Source organism: Myotis myotis, unplaced genomic scaffold (assembly GCF_014108235.1).
Source record: "Myotis myotis isolate mMyoMyo1 unplaced genomic scaffold, mMyoMyo1.p scaffold_m19_p_12, whole genome shotgun sequence".
Classification (NCBI taxonomy): domain Eukaryota; kingdom Metazoa; phylum Chordata; class Mammalia; order Chiroptera; family Vespertilionidae; genus Myotis; species Myotis myotis.
The window spans coordinates 23,867,406-23,886,464 of record NW_023416316.1 but is presented as its reverse complement, the minus strand read 5'-3'; the positions used below and the strand labels follow the sequence as shown (position 1 = coordinate 23,886,464).

Here is a 19,059-nt window from a genome sequence, read left to right as displayed (position 1 = left end):
ATGCTCCAGAGCTTCCCATGAGATCAGGCTGAATTTTTGCCATTCTCCTCCTCTTCTACCTGCTTCTTTTACTCTCCCCCATTTTATCCATAAAGCACACACACATCCCCCTCTCAGGCTCTACTTCTGGGAACTCAGCCTAACACTATCCCCATACAGCAGTCACAGTGATCCTGTTAAAAAGTTCACATCAGCCGAAACCGGTTTGGCTCAGTGGATAGAGTGTCGGTCTGCGGACTGAAGGGTCCCAGGTTCGTCCCGGTCAAGGGCATGTACGAAGGTTGCGGGCACATCCCCAGTAGGAGATGCGCAGGAGGCAGCTGATCGATGTTTCTCTCTCATCGATGTTTCTAACTCTCTATCTCTCTCCCTTCCTCTCTGTAAAAAATCAATAAAAAATATATATATATTAAAAAAAAAAAAAAGTTCACATCAGCCCAGCTGGCATGACTCAGTGGTGGAGTGTTGACTTATGAACCAGGAGGTCACGGTTCAATTCCCAGTCAGGGCACATGCCTGGGTTGTGGCTCGATCCCCAGTGTAGGGCATGCAGGAGGCAGCCAATCAATGATTCTCTCTCATCATTGATGTTTCTATCTCTCTCTCCCTCTCTCTTCCTTTCTGCAATCAATAAAAATATATATATTTTAAATGTTCATATCATTCCTTTGCTCAACCCCTCCATTGGTTTCCCATCTCACCAAGATAAAAAAAAAAAAAAAAAAAAAAATTCAGAGTTTTTAGCATGGCCAAAAAGACCACCCAGCTAACTTTCCAACTTCATCTCCTTTCCCTCCCCGCCTCATCCATTCCACTACACTCTCACTGGTCTCCTTGATATTCCTTCAAATCCTATGCGACCTCCTCTTTCAAGGTCTTTGTACCAAGATTCCTCCACCCAGAAAGCTCTCCCCCAGATATGCACTAAGCTTGCTCATTTCCTTCAAGTCTCTGTTCAAATGTCGCTCATTATAGAAGCCTTCTCTCACTATCCTACCATAAAATAGCACACATACCCGACTTCTTGTCACACTCTTTGTTATCCATCTCCTACCATAAGAATGTAAGTTCCCTGAGAATGCACCCATTGCTTTGTACTTATATCCCCAGCACCTAAATCGTGTCCAGCTTATATTAGGCATTTAAAAATTTTATTGAATTTTTTGAGTAGGCTATATTTTGACTTCCTACACATAAACCACACAAACACACATACAAATCCAACAACTGTCATTGATTTCAAAATCCTATCAACACTATTTGTTCAACTTTTTATAGCCTAGGACCCACCTGTTATCAGTGATGGCCACAACAGAAGCAAAATAGAAGTTGAGTTGTTAGGACTCTTTTGCTCTAATCTATTAATGTTGTTCCACTAGAAAAAAAAAAGGATAATATGTGGAAGTCAAGAAACAATAGAGCTTTGCAATCCAGAAAGCTTGAGAATTGTACTGTTAGCTCAAATGGCTTTTACGTAGTCGAGTTGCTAAGCAGATTACTCCAAAATATAAAGCACAGTTGCTATCATTAGTATAAATTAAATAAATGAAATATAAAGTTAGTAAAAACTTAGGTAACAAAGATGTTTTTATACTTAAAACCACAGAAAGCACAGTAATTATTTAATCATATAACGAATGGATAAATTTCTCTTGTTACTCACAGGAAGGCTTTTGTGGTAGGTCTTTGGAATGGACAAAAAGTAACAGAAGAATTTTGGATTTGAGCACAGAATTATAAGTGGATCATGGAAATGAAACTGATGTGTTTAAACTTTACTTTTTTTTAATCCTCACCTGAGGATATGTTTTTATTTGAGAGAGAGGGGAAGGGAGAGGGAGAGAGAAAAAAAGAACACATCAATGTGAGAGAGAAACATTGATCGGCTGCCTCCTGTATGCACCCTAACCGGGGGATCGAACCCACAACCTGGGTATGTGCCTTGACTGGGAATTGAACCTGCACAGGATGACACTCCAACCAACTGAGCCCCACTGACCAGGGCTAAACTATAACTGTTAAAATGTATAAAATTGACCCTGTAGCAGAATTACTAATAGTATGAGAGGCGCAGGTTGGTCAATGAAGGAATGTCACTCAATAATCTAGAAAAACACACCTTACCCCATAGTTTAGGACACCTCTCTCCCCCATCGCAGGTACTCTATATATTCCCTTATTTTTACAAAAACATTAATTAATCAGAAACGTCATAAGAGGTCTGTCTTCACTTTAGTAGCTACGCGACCTATAAGGAATATTCACGCTTGTTTGCCGTTATTGGAAGGAGTGGTGCCTTCTGAGCTTCTTCCGATACCAGCCCCCACAGAACCTCTCCTTCCTCAGCTTTATACTCAAGGTTCTGACCCTCAACCTGTGGGTCGCGACCCCTTTCGTGATCGAACGACCCTTTCACAGGGGTCGCCTAAGACCACCCTGCATATCAGCTATTTACATTACGATTCATAACAGTAGCAACATTACAGTATGAAGTAGCAACGAAAATAATTTTATGGTTGGGGTCACAACATGAGGAATTGTATTTAAAGGGCCAGAAGGTTGAGAACCACTGCTCTAGGACGTGCCCACTCTACCCTGAGGCCTTCTGCCACTCCCCTCCACCGAGGTTCCCCCAGAAGCTGCCCGCATCCCATGTCCCTCTGGCATGACCGCCTCCCCCACAGTCTGCTCATTCAAACAGTTCCTCACTTGCTCCCAGCTCTCCGCAGCCAGGCTTGCCAACCAGCCCTGCCTCTGCTCTCTCACCTGCCAGGTCCCTTGCCTGTTTCTTTATTGATCCTAGTGGGGAAACCTCTCTCTAAGACAGAGTTTTCACTGTTCCCGGGGGAATCATTACATATTTCCCAAAGGAGACTTCTATAATTTGACCTTCCCCAACAGCTGCCTCTGTAATCGGTAGCAGGGCTTTTCAAAGAGTAATCCCAGACGCCCTGAACCAAGATCTTGGGTCTGGGCCAGAAATTCTCAGTGCATCGTAGGTCGTTTCTAACAAGCTACCAAGGAGAGTTTGTTGCCGTGTAAGTTTAAGAACCACTGCACTGCTCCATCACGAGGGAATATCTCTGTAAATCCCTCTGGAGCAACCACTCTTCCTCCTTCTCTTAGAGAAGGCCACCATGCTCCGCGGGCAGCATCGAGGGCAGAGAAAGGCTACAGTCAGGGCCTCTCAGAGGCCAGACCACTCCCAATTTCTGAGAATGGCAGGATTTTAGAAAGTGAAGAAATGTCAACAGGATTACAAGAATTGTGATACACCCTAATGCAGGGGTCCTCAAACTTTTTAAACAGGGGGCCAGTTCACTGTCCCTCAGACCGTTGGAGGGCCGGACGATAGTTTAAAAAAAAAAACTATGAACAAATTCCTATGCACACTGCACATATCTTATTTTGAAGTAAAAAAACAAAACGGGAACAAATACAATATTTGTATTTGCATGTGGCCCGCGGGCCGTAGTTTGAGGACCCCTGCCCTAATGTTTACACTCAATACGTATATATAGTGCAATATAATTGTGCTAGTCACAGTTTTACAAAATATAAAATTGATAGTACTCAACAGCTAATATGATCTGGTCATAGAAGACAAGTTTAAAGTCTTGTGTGATGTCCTCCTTCCCCTCCCTGCTCCCCAATTATATCAGTGTGTGTCCGTGGCTGTGTGTTTAACCTCACTTGGAAATAACATCCAAAGTCCACACCTGAGGCTGTTCTCAAATGTGAGGTCTTGGCAATGTGGCCCTCCCGAGACCCACTGTGACTGGCCCTATACATTATCACTTCCAAAGTGGACCCCCTTCCTGGGGTATATTCCTAGATTTGTTGTATATGAAAAAAATAAAGATCACTCTCCCAGAAGGGGGAAGTATGCCCCATGTCCCCAAACCACCCCCCTCCCAAGCATACACTTTTGTTTGAGGCAAACCCTGCAGACGTTACTGACCTGGGAGAGAAAACCGCCAGATCAGTGTGCACTTGTCATTCTCCATGGTGGACACCTCTTCGTCCTTCCCATTCTCTTCCCCACCCCAACCCTGTCTTGATTAAACTCCCAGCCAGGCCTCCACTGTATTACAGGAAATTAAAGAAAGATGGGATTGATGCTTGGGCCAGGGGAACCCTACTGGTGGCCGTGGTAACAACTAATGAGAGATTTCCAAAAAGGAGGTGAATGGTAAGGTCACATGACCCCTCACAATGCCCAGTGACACCTGGAGGGCTAGGGTTTGGTTTCAGGAAGGGAACGGGTGGGGTTTGTTCTAGTTACGTAAATTAACATTTTTCTTCATGCTCACCTTATTTTAATCAAGAAAATCTGAAAATTTGCAATCAGTGACACTCAATAGAGAAAAGGAGTTGTATAAGGAAGGGAGCTTAACCTCTTCCTTTGGGTCTCATTCCCACTTCACCCTGAAAAATCCAGGATTGACATTTACAATATGTAACCGACACTTACAGTTGGGGTTGTTCTGCTCATACATTTTCTCCCCCAGGAAAAATAAAAGTACTTTCTTTAAAAAAAAAAAAAAAATATATATATATATATATATATATATATATATATATATATATATATATATCATTGATCTCAGAGAGGAAGAGAGAGAGAGAAACATCAATGATGAGAGAGAATCATGGATTGGCTGCCTCCTGCACGCCCCATACTGGAGATAGAGCCCTGACCAGGAATCAAACCGTGACCTCCATGTCAATGCTCAACCACTGAGCCATGCAGGCCTGGCTAAAAGCACTTTCCACACCTGAAGGTGTTCTGCTTTCCTATCATTGTACCCAAGTAAAGCAATATCTCCTTGGCAACTGGTGCCCAGGATAAGAAAAGCTGCCTGTCTGAGAGGGCAGGGGTCCCCAAACTCACTTTCTCCTCTCCCAGCACAGACGTTCCAGTGCTACATTCAATCATAACCATGTGGATTTATTTAGCTACAATGTTATCATCCCCATTAAGCCACAAGTAAGAGACAATTCTCTGCTTTTATTTATAACCTGAAGGGATTATTTTTGAGTTAAGGCTTTAAGAATTCAGATCTATCAGGAAAGAACAGCTTGTGTAATGAACTTCCTGTTTTCATCATATTTGGACACCGAGCCTCCTAGTTGCCTGTTATTATTACCCAGTTAATATGAACTGCCTGAGGTTTATTTTTGGCTGCACTGACTCTTATTGTAAGGACTGCATAACTGCTTTCAAAATGGGAAAACGTAATTATGGGATCTAACACGAAGTTGGGGATATTCTTAGGTCCTTTCACAAGGCAATGGCTTCAAAAAATGAAAATAGGCCCTTTTAAATGGCTAAAGAAAACACAGTTATTTGATCCAAAATAGCCCATTGATTCTTTTACAAACGAAACACTTATTTCACAGAATAAAGTCTCATTTTTGTTTAAGTGACCTAAACCTATGACTTTATTTCTAAGTTCAGAGTAGGGGGAGTAGAGGGAGGGAAAGAATTGGTAGAGAACAGAGGCAGGAAGGGTGTCAGCATCATTTACCAAAAGAGCGAAAGAGTAAAGCTAAGCTGAGAGTACCAAAACCCCTAACCGCTGAGGGCCGAGGAATGTGGGTCTCAGTGCATCATGACTCGCACTGTGAGCACCAAACGCCTCAGTCATGGGTGTGAAGGCAGCCAGCGTTCAGTGGGCTACACGGGATTGCCCCCTCACGTTTGGTGGCCTGGAGGTAGTCACACACACAGGCCACTGCCTCAATGCCCGCATCGTCCCTGCCCCCAGATCTTTGCCCACTCCATTACTCATTCGTTCAACAGAAATGTATTGAGCATAAAAGTATAGTAGACTCCAGGAATAAACTGATAATTACAACATCGTCTTCACTCCAAGAGTGACCAATGCATTGGTAAAGAGAAGTTCAGGGGATTCTGCCAGTACAAAAAAGAGGATACCTAACCCAGCCTGGACAAAAGGGGGAAAGTGTCCTGAAGGAGGTGACATCTTGAACTGAGTCCTGAGGAACAGGTTGGGCTTATTCTGCAAAAAAAAAAATAGTGCCATCGGCCTAGGGAAAAGCTGAGGCAGAGATCAGATGTGGAAAAGACTAGGGCAAGGTCAGGCAGCCTGACTGAAGTGAAGAGTCAAGGGCACGTAAGCAGAATGAAGGCTGCAATGTTAGGTGGAGGCCCTGTAAAACATAATAAAGACTTTTGCTTTATCCTAAGAATGATGGGAATAAGTTACTGTCAGTTTCTAAGAGTGGTAATATTTAATAAACATCACTGTGGTTCCAGCAATGTATAAATGGATAAGCAGAATGCAGTATATCCGTTCAACGAATATTATTCAGCCTTATAAAGGACAGAAATGCTGACACGTGCTACAACATGCATGAACCGTGAGGACATGATGCGTATGTGAGATAAGCCAGTCACAGCCAGTATAATAGCAACTTCATTCTTTTCATTCCTTGAGGCACTTGCTCTGACCAAACACTAATCTTTCTTTCCTGACTCCTATCCTAACAGTCAGCAATCCCAGTGGCTCTACCTTTAAATTAGATCCAGAATCTGACCACTTCTCTCCATGGCAAGCCAAGTCTAAATGACCATCAGATAATCTCCTCACTAGGCTTCCTGCACCCACTTTTCCCACATCTCCTCTCTACAGCGTCCTCTCCACAAAGCAACCAGATGATGCTTTTAAAACATGTCAGATCATGTTACTGCCCTGCTTGAAATGCTTCAATTTTCTATAGTCTCATTTTTAAAGGCCCTTTAAATGGCCTATATAACCAGGCTCCCTACTCCCTCTCTGGCCTCCCACCACTCTGCCCCCACACTCTGTTCCTGCCCCATCGGCCTCCTTGCTTTCCTCAAACACACCGAGCACACTCCTGCTTTGGGGTTTTTGCACAACACGTTCTCCCTGCATGGAAACTCTTCTTAGAGAAACTCATGTAGCTCTCCTTCCGATCTCTGCTCACATGCCACCTGGTCACACTGTTTAAAATAGCAAATTCCACCCCATATCCAGTGCATCCTATCTCTCCCTTACCCACTTGACTTTTCTCCATAGCACTTAACACCAACTGTCATACCATGTATATTTATTTGTTTATTGTTGACTGCCTTCCTGCCACACACACACAAACACGCACACACACACACACAGGTTAGAATATAAATTCTGTAAAGGCAGGCAGTTCTGTCTGTTCTGTTCACTGATGAATCCTCGGCACCTAAAATGGTCCCTGGAACATGTTAGATTCACATGATGAATGATGGAAAGAATGAATGAGCAAATGAATGAATATGTTTTCAACTAGATACACTGGTGTGAATTCTACAAAAGCAATGCTACTCAATTTCCTATACTTTTCATAATAAGACACCATCGTTTTACCCACCAGTTTTAACACATTTCTTCTTAGGACTTAGGCAAAGGTATTGGCTTAATTTAATGACAAACCTTATGTCATAATTTCCTTAAATAATAGAGCTGTAAATGCTATAATAACATGGATCTCTTCTAGGCTTAAAAAAAAATCTATGCTCATCTAATTTTGATTTTTTATGAATAGTTATAACAATGAGTAATTAATTTTGATATTTATAGAAAATGAAATGCATTCCTTCCTTTATGAAAATCTAGCACTTCAGGAACAACTAATTCTTGGAGAAAAAAATTCTCATGGGATCATTAAAATTGGAAGCATGGTACTTACCTAAGCCATAACAGGCACAGCAACTAAATGGGCACCAAATGGTATCCTCCTTGTTGTGCCCAACTCCGCTGAGTTCATCACCTCCCCTGATCTGTATGGAACACCCCGTGGATGAGTAGGAGAGAGACACCATAAGTTTCCTGGTACCTAAGGTACAAAGAGAAACACCCAGTTTCTAACCTGTGTTACGAGCAAAGAAAAGCTGATGTCCTAAATCCAGAGGGAATTTATCATGTATATTTTTAATAACAGATTTTAGGTAACATAAGGCCCAACATCCTCAGCAAAAATATTTGCCAAAAAAATTCAAAAACATTGTTCCCATGGACTATTCTGATATTGAATCTCATAAAGGCTCAAAGCATAATATTAGACATTTAACTCAGTGGAAGCATTTCCGTCAGGAGCAGAGGTAATCCAGCCCAGCTATGTTGCTTCCTGAGACTACAGCAAAACGCAAGAACAGAGATGAGAGCTCCTAGAAGAGGAAGGGAGAGATCGCCCCTCCATTAAACTGTGTCTCCCCAATATGATGTCTTGGGTGAGCCTTAGGTAGTGCGCAGTTATAAGTCACTTCAGGAATGAATTCCCTGACAAGTGCCTGAAGTGCCAATAGTCTATGATGTTGATTATCCATATGCTTTAAACACCAGATGTGCAGGAAGTGAGCTGACATTCTGTTGTCAGCTTCTTAAGAACCTGACTTGTATTCTTGCCATTTCATTTCTGCACAAAGATGAGCTGCAGGGGTGCCTGCAGGTGACATCAGTAGTTTCCTCAAAATGGAGTTGGAACCCACTCACACACTTCGATGAACACTTTTAAGGACCCTGTACTGTAGATAAGGATTGGGTCCAAGACCTTTCTTAGGGCAGGTGTAACCAATCAACCTTTTCAACTATTTTTTTTTAAATAAGATAAAAACAACAAAACCAAACACCCTCCTTATGGCCCCAGTTGCACTAAAACCTGGTATGCCTGCCAGATGGCCTTGGCTGGGGGAAAATGCTCCTATGGACCAGAAAGAGTTGACTCCTTGGTTAAGGTTACCTGATGTTATCAACCTAATAATGTTGGAGACCCTCTGCCAAAAGCAGCAGTTTAGCTCTGATAGAGTTGACGCTAAGCTCCTCTTTCTAACAATAATTAGTCATCAGGTTCGGCTGCTTTTTTTTATAGTATTGTTTATTATAAAACATTACAAAAACATTGACAAAACTCAAAATAAAAGAAGGAAAAAGCCACCCAAAATTCTGCCATCCTACAAACCAAACTGTTTATATTTTTTTTCATGCTCCCTTTCAGTCCCTGTCCATATGCAGATGGAATTTTTACAGTTGTAATCACAGCACAGATACAGTTTTGTAGTCAGGTTTGTCTCCATCCGAATGTTCAATGCATTTTTCTAGTTTTCTCCATTATCCTCATTTTCACTACTAGGAACATTTCACCCCGCTATTCTTAGCAACCTCCCATGGGATCCTAAGAGGTGAGAAAGGATTAAAAAATAATAATCAAAAGAATTAGGAGAAAGAGTTATTTTTAAGTTCCCCTTTTAAAAAATGAGTTCTGTAGAATTCATCTTACATGGAAAGGATTTCTCTCACCCTTTATTCCCATAGCTGGAAACCTTTATGAAAATAGCCCCATTTCCCTACCACCGGGCATGTTTTTGTTATCTTAAGAAAGACCCCTTGCAGGTATTTCCTCTTCACCTGGTTTGTTTTTAAGGCTTCCTTAGTATTTAGGGAAATAGGCACATAGACATCTTTTCTTACAGCTGCTATAAGGATTTCTGTAACTTGGGATTTTTTAAGTGTGGATGCTACATGCTGATTCCACACGAATATGAGGTGGCAAACTCAACTGTCAAAAGGTTGGGTACCTTGATGCATCTTTCTACATACATGTTCATCTGTAGCTCTTCAGTCACTGGCATTCACACAGGACTGCACATCAGATTTGTCTTGGGAAAGGAGGAAGGACTGGTAAAAAATAGAGATCCCAGGACTCTGAAATGGAATCTCTGGGCTGCTCTATGGACTGATGTTTGTAGCATTGTAGGTACATCACAAAACGTCAAGTCTCTCTTTCTTACTAACAGCTCTGATGATTATGATGGTTTGTGGATTTTAATGCAAATAGAAGGGAAAGGAATTGTAAGGATTTGGAGAAGGGATGGACCACATGGGCTCTAGAAGTTCTACTGACATTTCTTTGTTTGAGCTAGGCAGGCCTGAAATATGAATGCCTGCTTCAATAATCCTAGCAAGCATACCAAAGTGAATAGTTTCCCACCATATGGTAACCCAACCTAGCCTCAATCCATACACAATCCTGGAGCTCCAAGGGGCTGTGGTGATAATATTGGAGCAGTATTTATCAAAACAATTCTTTTAATTAGAATGGTTTGACCCTGCGAAACTTTAACTTTTAATTCTATGTCTTATATTATTAGAATTTTTATAAGTATGAATTCATGTATTAATTGATTTTTTAAAAATGAAGAGTGGGTTATACTCACTATGTGGTTCTTTCAAAGAAATTAACTCATTCATAATCCAATCAGTGTCCTGGCACTTAACCAATCGATTGCTAGTTCCTCCTCTTAGGAGGAGACAAAAGAAGGGCAAGGACAGATTCTTTTCCTCTCTTCCTGCATTAGGCAAAGAAGAAAGGCTTTCCAGGAACAAAAACAAACAAAGAAAAAAAAACAACAACAAAAAGAACATAACAAAAGCAAAGGAGTGGTTCTACGTAGCCTGGTGTGTGTGAAGAGTTTATGATTCACCACCCAACTTCTACTTCCCAACCAGGGGCACTTTTGCCCACCAGGGGACATTCAGCAATGTCTGGAGTTACTCTTGGTTGTCAAGTAAGAGAAGGGAATACCACTGCATCTGGTGGGTAGAGGTGAGGGATGCTGCTAAACATCTTACAATGGCACAGGACAGGCGCCCCGCCCCTAACAAAAAAACGATCCAGCCCCAAATGTCAGTAGTGCCCCAAATGAAAGACCTGCTGCAGCACAGTGTTAGGCAGTGAGCAGCAGGTGGAAAATAAACCTGAGAGGTTCACTGAAGCCAAATCACAGAAGGCTTAGATTTTATGCCAGGAGCTTAGTTGTTTTTTTGTTTGTTTGTTTTACTGGGGATGATGGAGAGCCATTAAAAGGAAATTAACTGATCAAATTTGTATTTTAAATATAATACTCAGAAGGATAAATCAGAGGATGTCATTACTGGTGACAAGAGAAAGCCATTAGGATGCTATTCTAAAAGCCCAGAGAGTAGGGTGAGGCCTGGAGCCTGTATAGTGCCAGAAGGGATCGAAGGAGAGAATAGGATCAACACACATTTAGGATGTAAAAGTCAGCAAGTGTTGGAAATTGAATGGATATGGGGAGGGCAGGAGGTTACCAGGATAACTTCCGGGTTTCTCCTTCAGATTATTGGACCAATGATAGTTAGATACAGGAAAGAGAAGATTACAGGGGGAAAATAATGTATCCAGACAAAAGTTTCACAAAGGTCTCAGTTATTCTTTGGAGGAGATAAAATAAATAACAGAATCCACTCATTCAACAAATATTTTAATAGTCACTATCTATTAAAAAAAAAAAAAAAAAAAAAGCTTATACCTAGAACTGGCTAGCTCCTGTGCAAGCAAGCAATTAGATTGAGATTTTTTTAAAGAAGAAATGTGATGTTATTTTGAAGATGTCTCTGACAGCCTTAATGCAAGGTTCTGCAATTCCAGGAGATGGAAGGTTTCCCTTTTTGAATCTAGAGTCAACAACGCTTAGTGTTCATGTTGAGCGAACCATACCTGTGGTGTTAATTAAGGTTGACAAGGACTTCAGTCAACTACTCAAGCAAGATCAAAATAATTCTGGCAGCAGAGATTTTCTTTTTTTTTTTTTTTAGCATATTTTTATTGATTCCAGAGAAGAAAGAAGAGGGAGAGAGAGAAACATCAATGATGAGAGAGAACCATTGATCAGCTGCCTCCTGCATGTCCCACACACCCACAACCTGGAGATGTGCCCTGACCGGGAATCGAACTGTGACCTCCTGGTTCATAGGTCCACACTCAACCACTGAGTCATGCCTGACAGACTTAGCAGCAGAGATTTTCTTCTGGAGCCCTTTTCAGCCTCAAAAAACTGGATCTTATTTATTTTTATTTTTTTAGAGTTGATGAAAATAATGGATTCTGGCTATTGAGAATACTGGAGACAACAAAATAGAGGCAGCATGGAAATTTAAATGTTTTGGGTAGTAGTCAATTCATGCACGTGATTTTAATTTTCTCATACTGAAGTTGAAGACCCCAGATTTGCATTGTCAGTGTCCCTGCTGGTGAGCCCAAAATATTCCTGCACATTTTATGTAATTTAATTTTTGGAAAGGAGAAGTCATTTTTAAAAGACTTATGTCTTAATGAGTCTCTGGATGACTTGATCTCAGTTATATTTAAGATAATATCTTGATAATATGGCCTGGAATTTCTTTCTGATCTCTTTTATGAAGCAAGAGATGAAAGTACTTGTTCTTGCATAGTCCAGCAACATAGTAGTATAACCACGATTTGTTGATATTATAAATAATTATTCATGAAGACTTCCAGAATAAAATATGTGCCATAAATCCTTTGTTATCATAAATGTATTTGTTCACTTCAGTTTAACCTTATCCCTAAAATCTCACTAATTTGAGTATGTGTAGGAACAGATGCAAGGACCGTTTTGAAAGCTCAAATTAAGTTTAATAGGAAAACGTTTACTTTCCACCAGCGTGAAATATCCAACTCAAGGTTGCAAATAAGCTCTGAAGAGCTAATTCTTCAATCATCAATAATGCTGCCCTTAGTTGGAAACATAAGTGAAAGTCCACAGATTTATCCCACAGCCTGCTATTTACCGTTATTGGACTATTATTATAAATAAGTTTGACCAGATATTTTCCTCTTTGATTCAGACAGTTATTCCTGGAGAAGTGCCTTAAAAGGAAGAATCTGACAATTGCAGGTTTCTGATGGATGTAGCTCCAGTGGAACCGCTGCCAATCCTGGCATTCAAGTCCCCTGAAATTATGTCAGCTAATGAATACTTAGAAAACATAAAGTTCAGAAGGCTGTCAAATTACTGTACAGTTTGAAGTAATCGGTACATGCACTGTAGGAAAAACATATGTTATTCCTACATATTCCTAGATCAGGGGCCGGATTAGTTCATAAATTCCACCATCTACAAAGTTAATTTTTATTCAGTAAGTGCCACCTATGTGCTGGCCACCATGGGAGTTTTCACAACAAGGTTTCTCCATTCATCCATAAAACAGTCCTTTGAAGCAGTCGTTGTCGTCTCCCATCCTATCTAATAATAGACAAAGATTTATATTAACCGTACCTTCACTACACCTCCCATTGGCTAATCAGCGAGATATGCAAATTAATAGCCAACAAAGATGGCGGTTAATTTGCATACATATGCACGAAGCGGCGGAGTGAAGACTTGAAGGCGCCTCCAGCCAGAGCAAAGGCCTGGGTCCCAGGTGCCAGAGGAAAACTGGTGCCGGCAGCCAGGGGAAGGGAAGGCCTATTGCACGAATCTTTTCTAGAGATTTCTTTATCTCTAGTTTAGAGATAAAGAGCTACAGCCCAAAGTCATCTTTCTGATCATTGCTGGAGGTAGGATTTAATCCAAGTCTTCTAATAAATCTCCCCTTTTGGCATTATACTCTTCTACTTTCTAAAACTCCAATTTCAAGAACTTGAGGTCAACATGAGCACAGAGCAAAATGGCAACCACCTATGAGCCAAGAAGAAAGACCTCACAGGAAACCCATGATGCTTGCTTCCTGATCTCAGACCTCCAGCCTCCACAACAGTGAGAAAATAAATGTCTGTTATTTAAGCGGTCCTATCTAATGCAGTTTGTTACAGAAGCTTGAGCTGAATAATAATATGAGTGTCGAGTTTTAGTTTTGAAGGAGGAATAAGTTCTAGAAATCTGCTGTACAATAGTATGCATGTAGTTAACAATATTTTACGGTATACTTAAATTTGGGGGGGGGGGGAACTCGAGGTCAGTATGTCAATCCGAGTTCATAGTTTTCCATCCCAATTTAGCTCCTTCTATGAAAATTCACCATTCCTTTGTCTCCTTCCCACCCCCATGACAATCAATGGTCAACTCCTCCTATTCTGAGGGCTCCTGTCCTGCCTTCAAAACCCTTGTTATTATTCCGAGTGGTGGCTGTAAACTAGCATCACAGGCCCCACCTAGATCTACTAAACCAGAACCTGCACTTTACAAGATCTCCAGCAGATTCCTGTGCACATTGAAGTTTAAAAAGCACATCTGCAGTCCAAGTGACAGGTCCTCTCCATCCCTGCTACCATCGTTATTCATCAGGCTCTGAGTCTCTGATCCCAAGTGTTTACCAATCTCTTAATTAGCCTTCCCCATTTTTCATCTCTCCCCAATCCTTCATCACCCAATTCCTATTCATAAAACACCAATACATTGACTTTTCTAAAGAGAAGATCGAGGCCCTCTCCCCTACCCCCTGACTCAAAACTTTCAGTTGCTCCTCAGGACCTATGAAAAATAATAAGTACATAGTCTGTGCACATATTTTATAAACTCTTTCCTGAACTAACTTGTATACTCCTTACACCAACTTTATGACATTGGCACTAGTATTATCTCCATTTTAGAGACGAGAACTCTGAGACTGAACAAGGTTAAATAAATTGCCCCAGGTCATGTAGCTAATCAATGGCAGAACCAGGATGAAGGCTCCAGCTAGCTCCTCACCTGGCCTCCAATGTTCTCCAGCTTTACATGAAAAAGGAAGAGAGGGCTTTTGTCCATGACCTATTTTTTGCAGAAATTTTCCTAGGAATTTCCACTCTATTATGCCATTTAAAACTCACAAAACCCTGCAGCAAGGTTATGATGTCATTATTCCCATTTTTACAGATGAAACTAGGAATTAGAGAAAGTTGAACCAAAGTTCAGTTAAGTCCAAGCCAACATACTTTCCTCCTATACCTGATTAGGGCTACTACTCTTTCCACTTAGAGAGTGTTCCCTGCCTCTCTAAATGCCCTAAATTCACTATCTTTTAAAGCCAGTATGGATTCTAAGCACAGATTGTTCCCTTTTCTTCCAATTCGGAAGTGCTCTTTTCCTCCTCAGAAATCTTAATAGCTCTTTACCTCCAATTTTCCTTTGGCACTACTTTGTATTTTCTCTTACGGTTATTTTTGCATAAGTGTGCATATGCATGAACATTTTCAGAATACTGGACTCTACCTCCTTTCAGTAACTGCGATTATTTTTCCTAAAATTTTAGAAGATTAATCTAAGGAGACAAATGAAATTACAGCCATAATGTTAAGAAAATGTAATATGAATTCATGAACAGGAAAAAATGCATGTATGATAATTGAGGACTGAGACAAAAATTATTACCCCTGAATAAAGACAGAATTTGAGAAACAGAAAGTTGCCATTTACTCTTTAATTTCTTCCCATAAAAATCAAACAAGATGCTTTCTGGATTTTCCACCAGTTCATCCGTTATTTTCTGGCACTTTCTTACATCTTTCATTCTATTTTATTTTTCCTATCAGCTATTATTTGTTACAAACAATTATTTCAGCTACATCCATTCTGATAATAGTTCCAAAATTACCTCAATATAATTCCAACCTTTTCTTACTACATGGCCACAAATAGCTCCCATTAAATTAAATGGAATATGAAGGGAAAGGAAGAGAAGACTTGGCTTAAATATCCTTTTAAGGACTCCTACTGTGATAGTTCCTGTAACACTAATAACCCATTGACAAGTAAGTTTAAAGATTTACCAGCCCATTATTTTTGCAAGGCATATGTCACATGCTATTTGTCATCCAAAAAATAAAATTTACATTTTTACCATTATTATTTATTACTATTTTACTCATCACAGTAAAGGGCTTTATGGTCTACAACTAAAGGCAATTTTATAACTCAGTAAGTATTGACAGTAATAAGAAAACGTTAATTTCCTCATTCACTGATACTGACTCCAAAATCTAAATAAAGGCCAGTGGTAATTATTCCAGTTTGTTTTTTTAATGTGTGTCTAAAAGCAGAGATTTGAAGTGTATTTCCAAAGTGCCTTAAGATCCACTTTAACAAGGGGATGGATGTAGTATGCAGCTTTTGACCTACATCCTATCTAGTAGAGCAACTCACACTGGTTTCTATGGAACACCCTGTAAGACAAACTGTGAGGTATTTATTTTAAGTTGAAGGAATCCCAAAAAACAACTTCACACATGTGACATTTTTTCTATCCTGTTCAAAAGAGATTTTGGAATGAAATGGAAGTCCCATCCTAGATAATAAAAGGCTAATATGCAAATTGTCCCCTCGGGAGTTTGACCAGCAGGGAGTTCAACCACTTATTATGCCATGTGCTGACCACCAGGGGGTGGCACGGAACAAAGGAAGGCCTCAGCCAGCAGCCAGCAGCTGGGGAAGGAGGGCCCCAGCCGGCAGCCAGAAGGCCCTAATTGGCCCTGATTGCCGGCCAGGCCTAGGGACCCTACCTGTGCACGATTTTCATGCACCAGGCCTCTAGTTTATTAGACAAGACAGGGTAAAAGTGAGTTTACAGTTGTTTATGTGGAAAATATTACAATAACTAATATATATTAATACAAGAATAAACTGTGCTTCATGTACTCTCACCTGTAAAACTACTTTTGTCCTATCCTGTACACTAAGAGCTAGAAACTCAAACATTCCTTGTAGTTTGTACCATTTAAGATAGAATACACATTCCATGAGAGGAGGCATCTTGACTCTTTTGCTCACTATAGATTTTCTAACACCTGGCACAGTGCCTACCAGATAATTTGTGCCTAATAAAATACTTGTTAGTAAACTTCCCTAATTTCACAGATGAGGAAACTGGAGGGCAAAGCAGTCAAATGACCTAACCAAAGTCATGCAGTAACTTTGAAGCAATGCTAGCACTGGAATCTACAATTCCTGCTTGGTATAATTTCCACTGATTTCAGCATAAGCAAATGCAGGTGTCAGCGTGGGGGCAGAAATGAATGAGAACCAAAAATAAAAAGGAAACCTGGAACCGTTTTTCAAACACCTCCCCAGAAGACAAGAATAAAGTTGTACATCGATTGGGAAGGGAGTATCCCCCCCCCAAAAAAATTTTTAATTAAGAACCTGGCTGGTGTGGTTCAGTGGTTGAGCATCGACCCATGAACCAAGAGATCACTGTTTTGATTTCCTGTAGGTCAGGGCACATGCCCGGGTTACAGGCTCAATCCCCAGTGGGGAGCGTGCAGGAGGCAGCCAATCGGTGATATTTCTCTCTCATCGATGTTTTTATCTCTCTATCCCTCTTCCTTCCTCTCTCTCTAAAAGAAATAACTAAAAACATTTTTTAAAAGAACTAAGAACTCTCTCATGAATAAATGAACAAATAAACAAAAAACCCATCTATCTAGTTGATGGGGGGAAAATTTTTTCAGGGGCTTTAGAAAATTAGTTTTTAATAACAGAAAATTAACCCATATAAGGGAAAAAAAAGAAGTCCACAAAACATAGCAGGTTAGCTATAAACTGAAAACTAGACCAAATATAACTTGAGAAATACTTTGAAAAGGATTCCAAAGGCAATAAAATACTTTTTATAACATTTTTTTTTCAAAAGTGGGCTGAAGAATCTGAATAACAATTTAATGATCAGGGTCTAAAAGTGGTACGCTCAGGGAAAAAAATCAGATAGCAAATTGGATAAGTGAATCATTTTTCTTGGTCTTCCTGGGAAGGAAATGCTAGAGGGGAGATTCATGCATAATAAGTATATTGAAATATACAAGTTACTCCTTCTATATCAAATACTGGCAAATGCCCATGAGTGAGCAGGAAAAAGAAAAGAGGTTTCACTCTGTGTAAAGTACATATTTATGCAATTGAGGAGAAAAAACCATACTCTCAAGCCTAGATCATACCACTACTCTAACCCAGAGACAAAACAGAAATTCCATGAAGGACATTGCCTCGACATGAGGCTGCAGCCAAAAATTCCATTGAAAATGCTGCTAAATAGCACCCAGTAGAGAAAAACAAGCAAAAAACATTGCCTACTTTTATTTAAAACTGTGGTTTATCCACACTGGAAGAAAACATACATTTCTGACTACTCATGTTAAGAATAATGTAATAGAGGTACTAAAAAAAAAAAAAAAAAAGAGGGACTAATGGTCAAGGAGATTATGTAACTAATATAAACTATCCAGGCAAAGTTTATGATCTTGAAAGTGTACTTAACCTGGGAATTACCGCACACTGCCCCGCTGAACGGTCTATTCCATTACGTGAATGTGGCGATCATTTTGCTAAGTGCTGACTCATGTACCAAGCATTGTGCTCATCACTTTATATCCATTATCTCATCTAAACTTCATAATAAGGATGTAGGCATTAGTGTTGTCACTTTACAAATGAATGGACTGAGGTTTAGACAGTTTAAGAAACTTGTCCTATTTAACACACCAAATGAGAGCCTGAATATGAATCAACGCTGGCCAAACTTTTGCATCAAGATTTTTAACACTGTTGTCCCCACCCTATGCCTACCCATTCATTGGACTGTTTTTTTGTGGGGGTTTTTTTTGTGCTTTGTGTGTGGCTGACTTCAGTCTCACCACGATACAGCAAATAAATAGCTATAATTCTAAATACGTGCATGACAGACCATGTCTCACTTGACTTTTATCCTCAGAGCCTAACCATCACCTAGAACAAGGTAAAATGTTCAGTAGGTGTTTGAAAAATGAAGTGAGTTGAATAAATATAATGCATATTATAGTAATACAGCAAATTTCTGACAAAAATATTGTTGATTATGTGTGGGAGCAAAGCCTATACTTTAAAAATTGAGATTTAAACAACTGCAATAGACAAAGGTTAGACATTTCTACAACCAATACATCTGCTCTGACATAAAGAAATGGACATTGTAGCAGTAGGAACAGAACTGGATCAGTGGATCACAGAAAATCCATGACTTAGGCAGTTTCCGGTTGGAAACAATAAGACCAACCCTGGTTAATCACTGAGAAAAAGGAACTCATTGAAAGAGCTAGGCTTTAAATATAAGCAGAAACCAAGAAAATATAGGTAACCAGAGCCACTGCCAAGGCCACATAACAGGAACAGCTGGGTTGACGCTAAGCCACCACCACTGAACTTTGGATGGTACAGCTGGACTGTCCCCACCTGCCCCTTAGAAAACTCTGCTACAACTACTG

At 40.2% G+C, this 19,059-nt stretch overlaps 1 long non-coding RNA gene across 1 annotated transcript in view; it reads right to left on the bottom strand.

Moving 5' to 3' along the window:
- Positions 1-19,059, bottom strand: part of LOC118667260 — a 76,567-nt gene that overhangs the window by 8,496 nt on the left and 49,012 nt on the right. The window contains exons 2-3 of the long non-coding RNA XR_004971200.1: positions 7,717-7,863; positions 1,291-1,375 (exon numbers count right to left, since the gene is read on the bottom strand). This is a non-coding gene — a long non-coding RNA (uncharacterized LOC118667260). The remainder of the gene's footprint in view (positions 1-1,290; positions 1,376-7,716; positions 7,864-19,059) is intronic.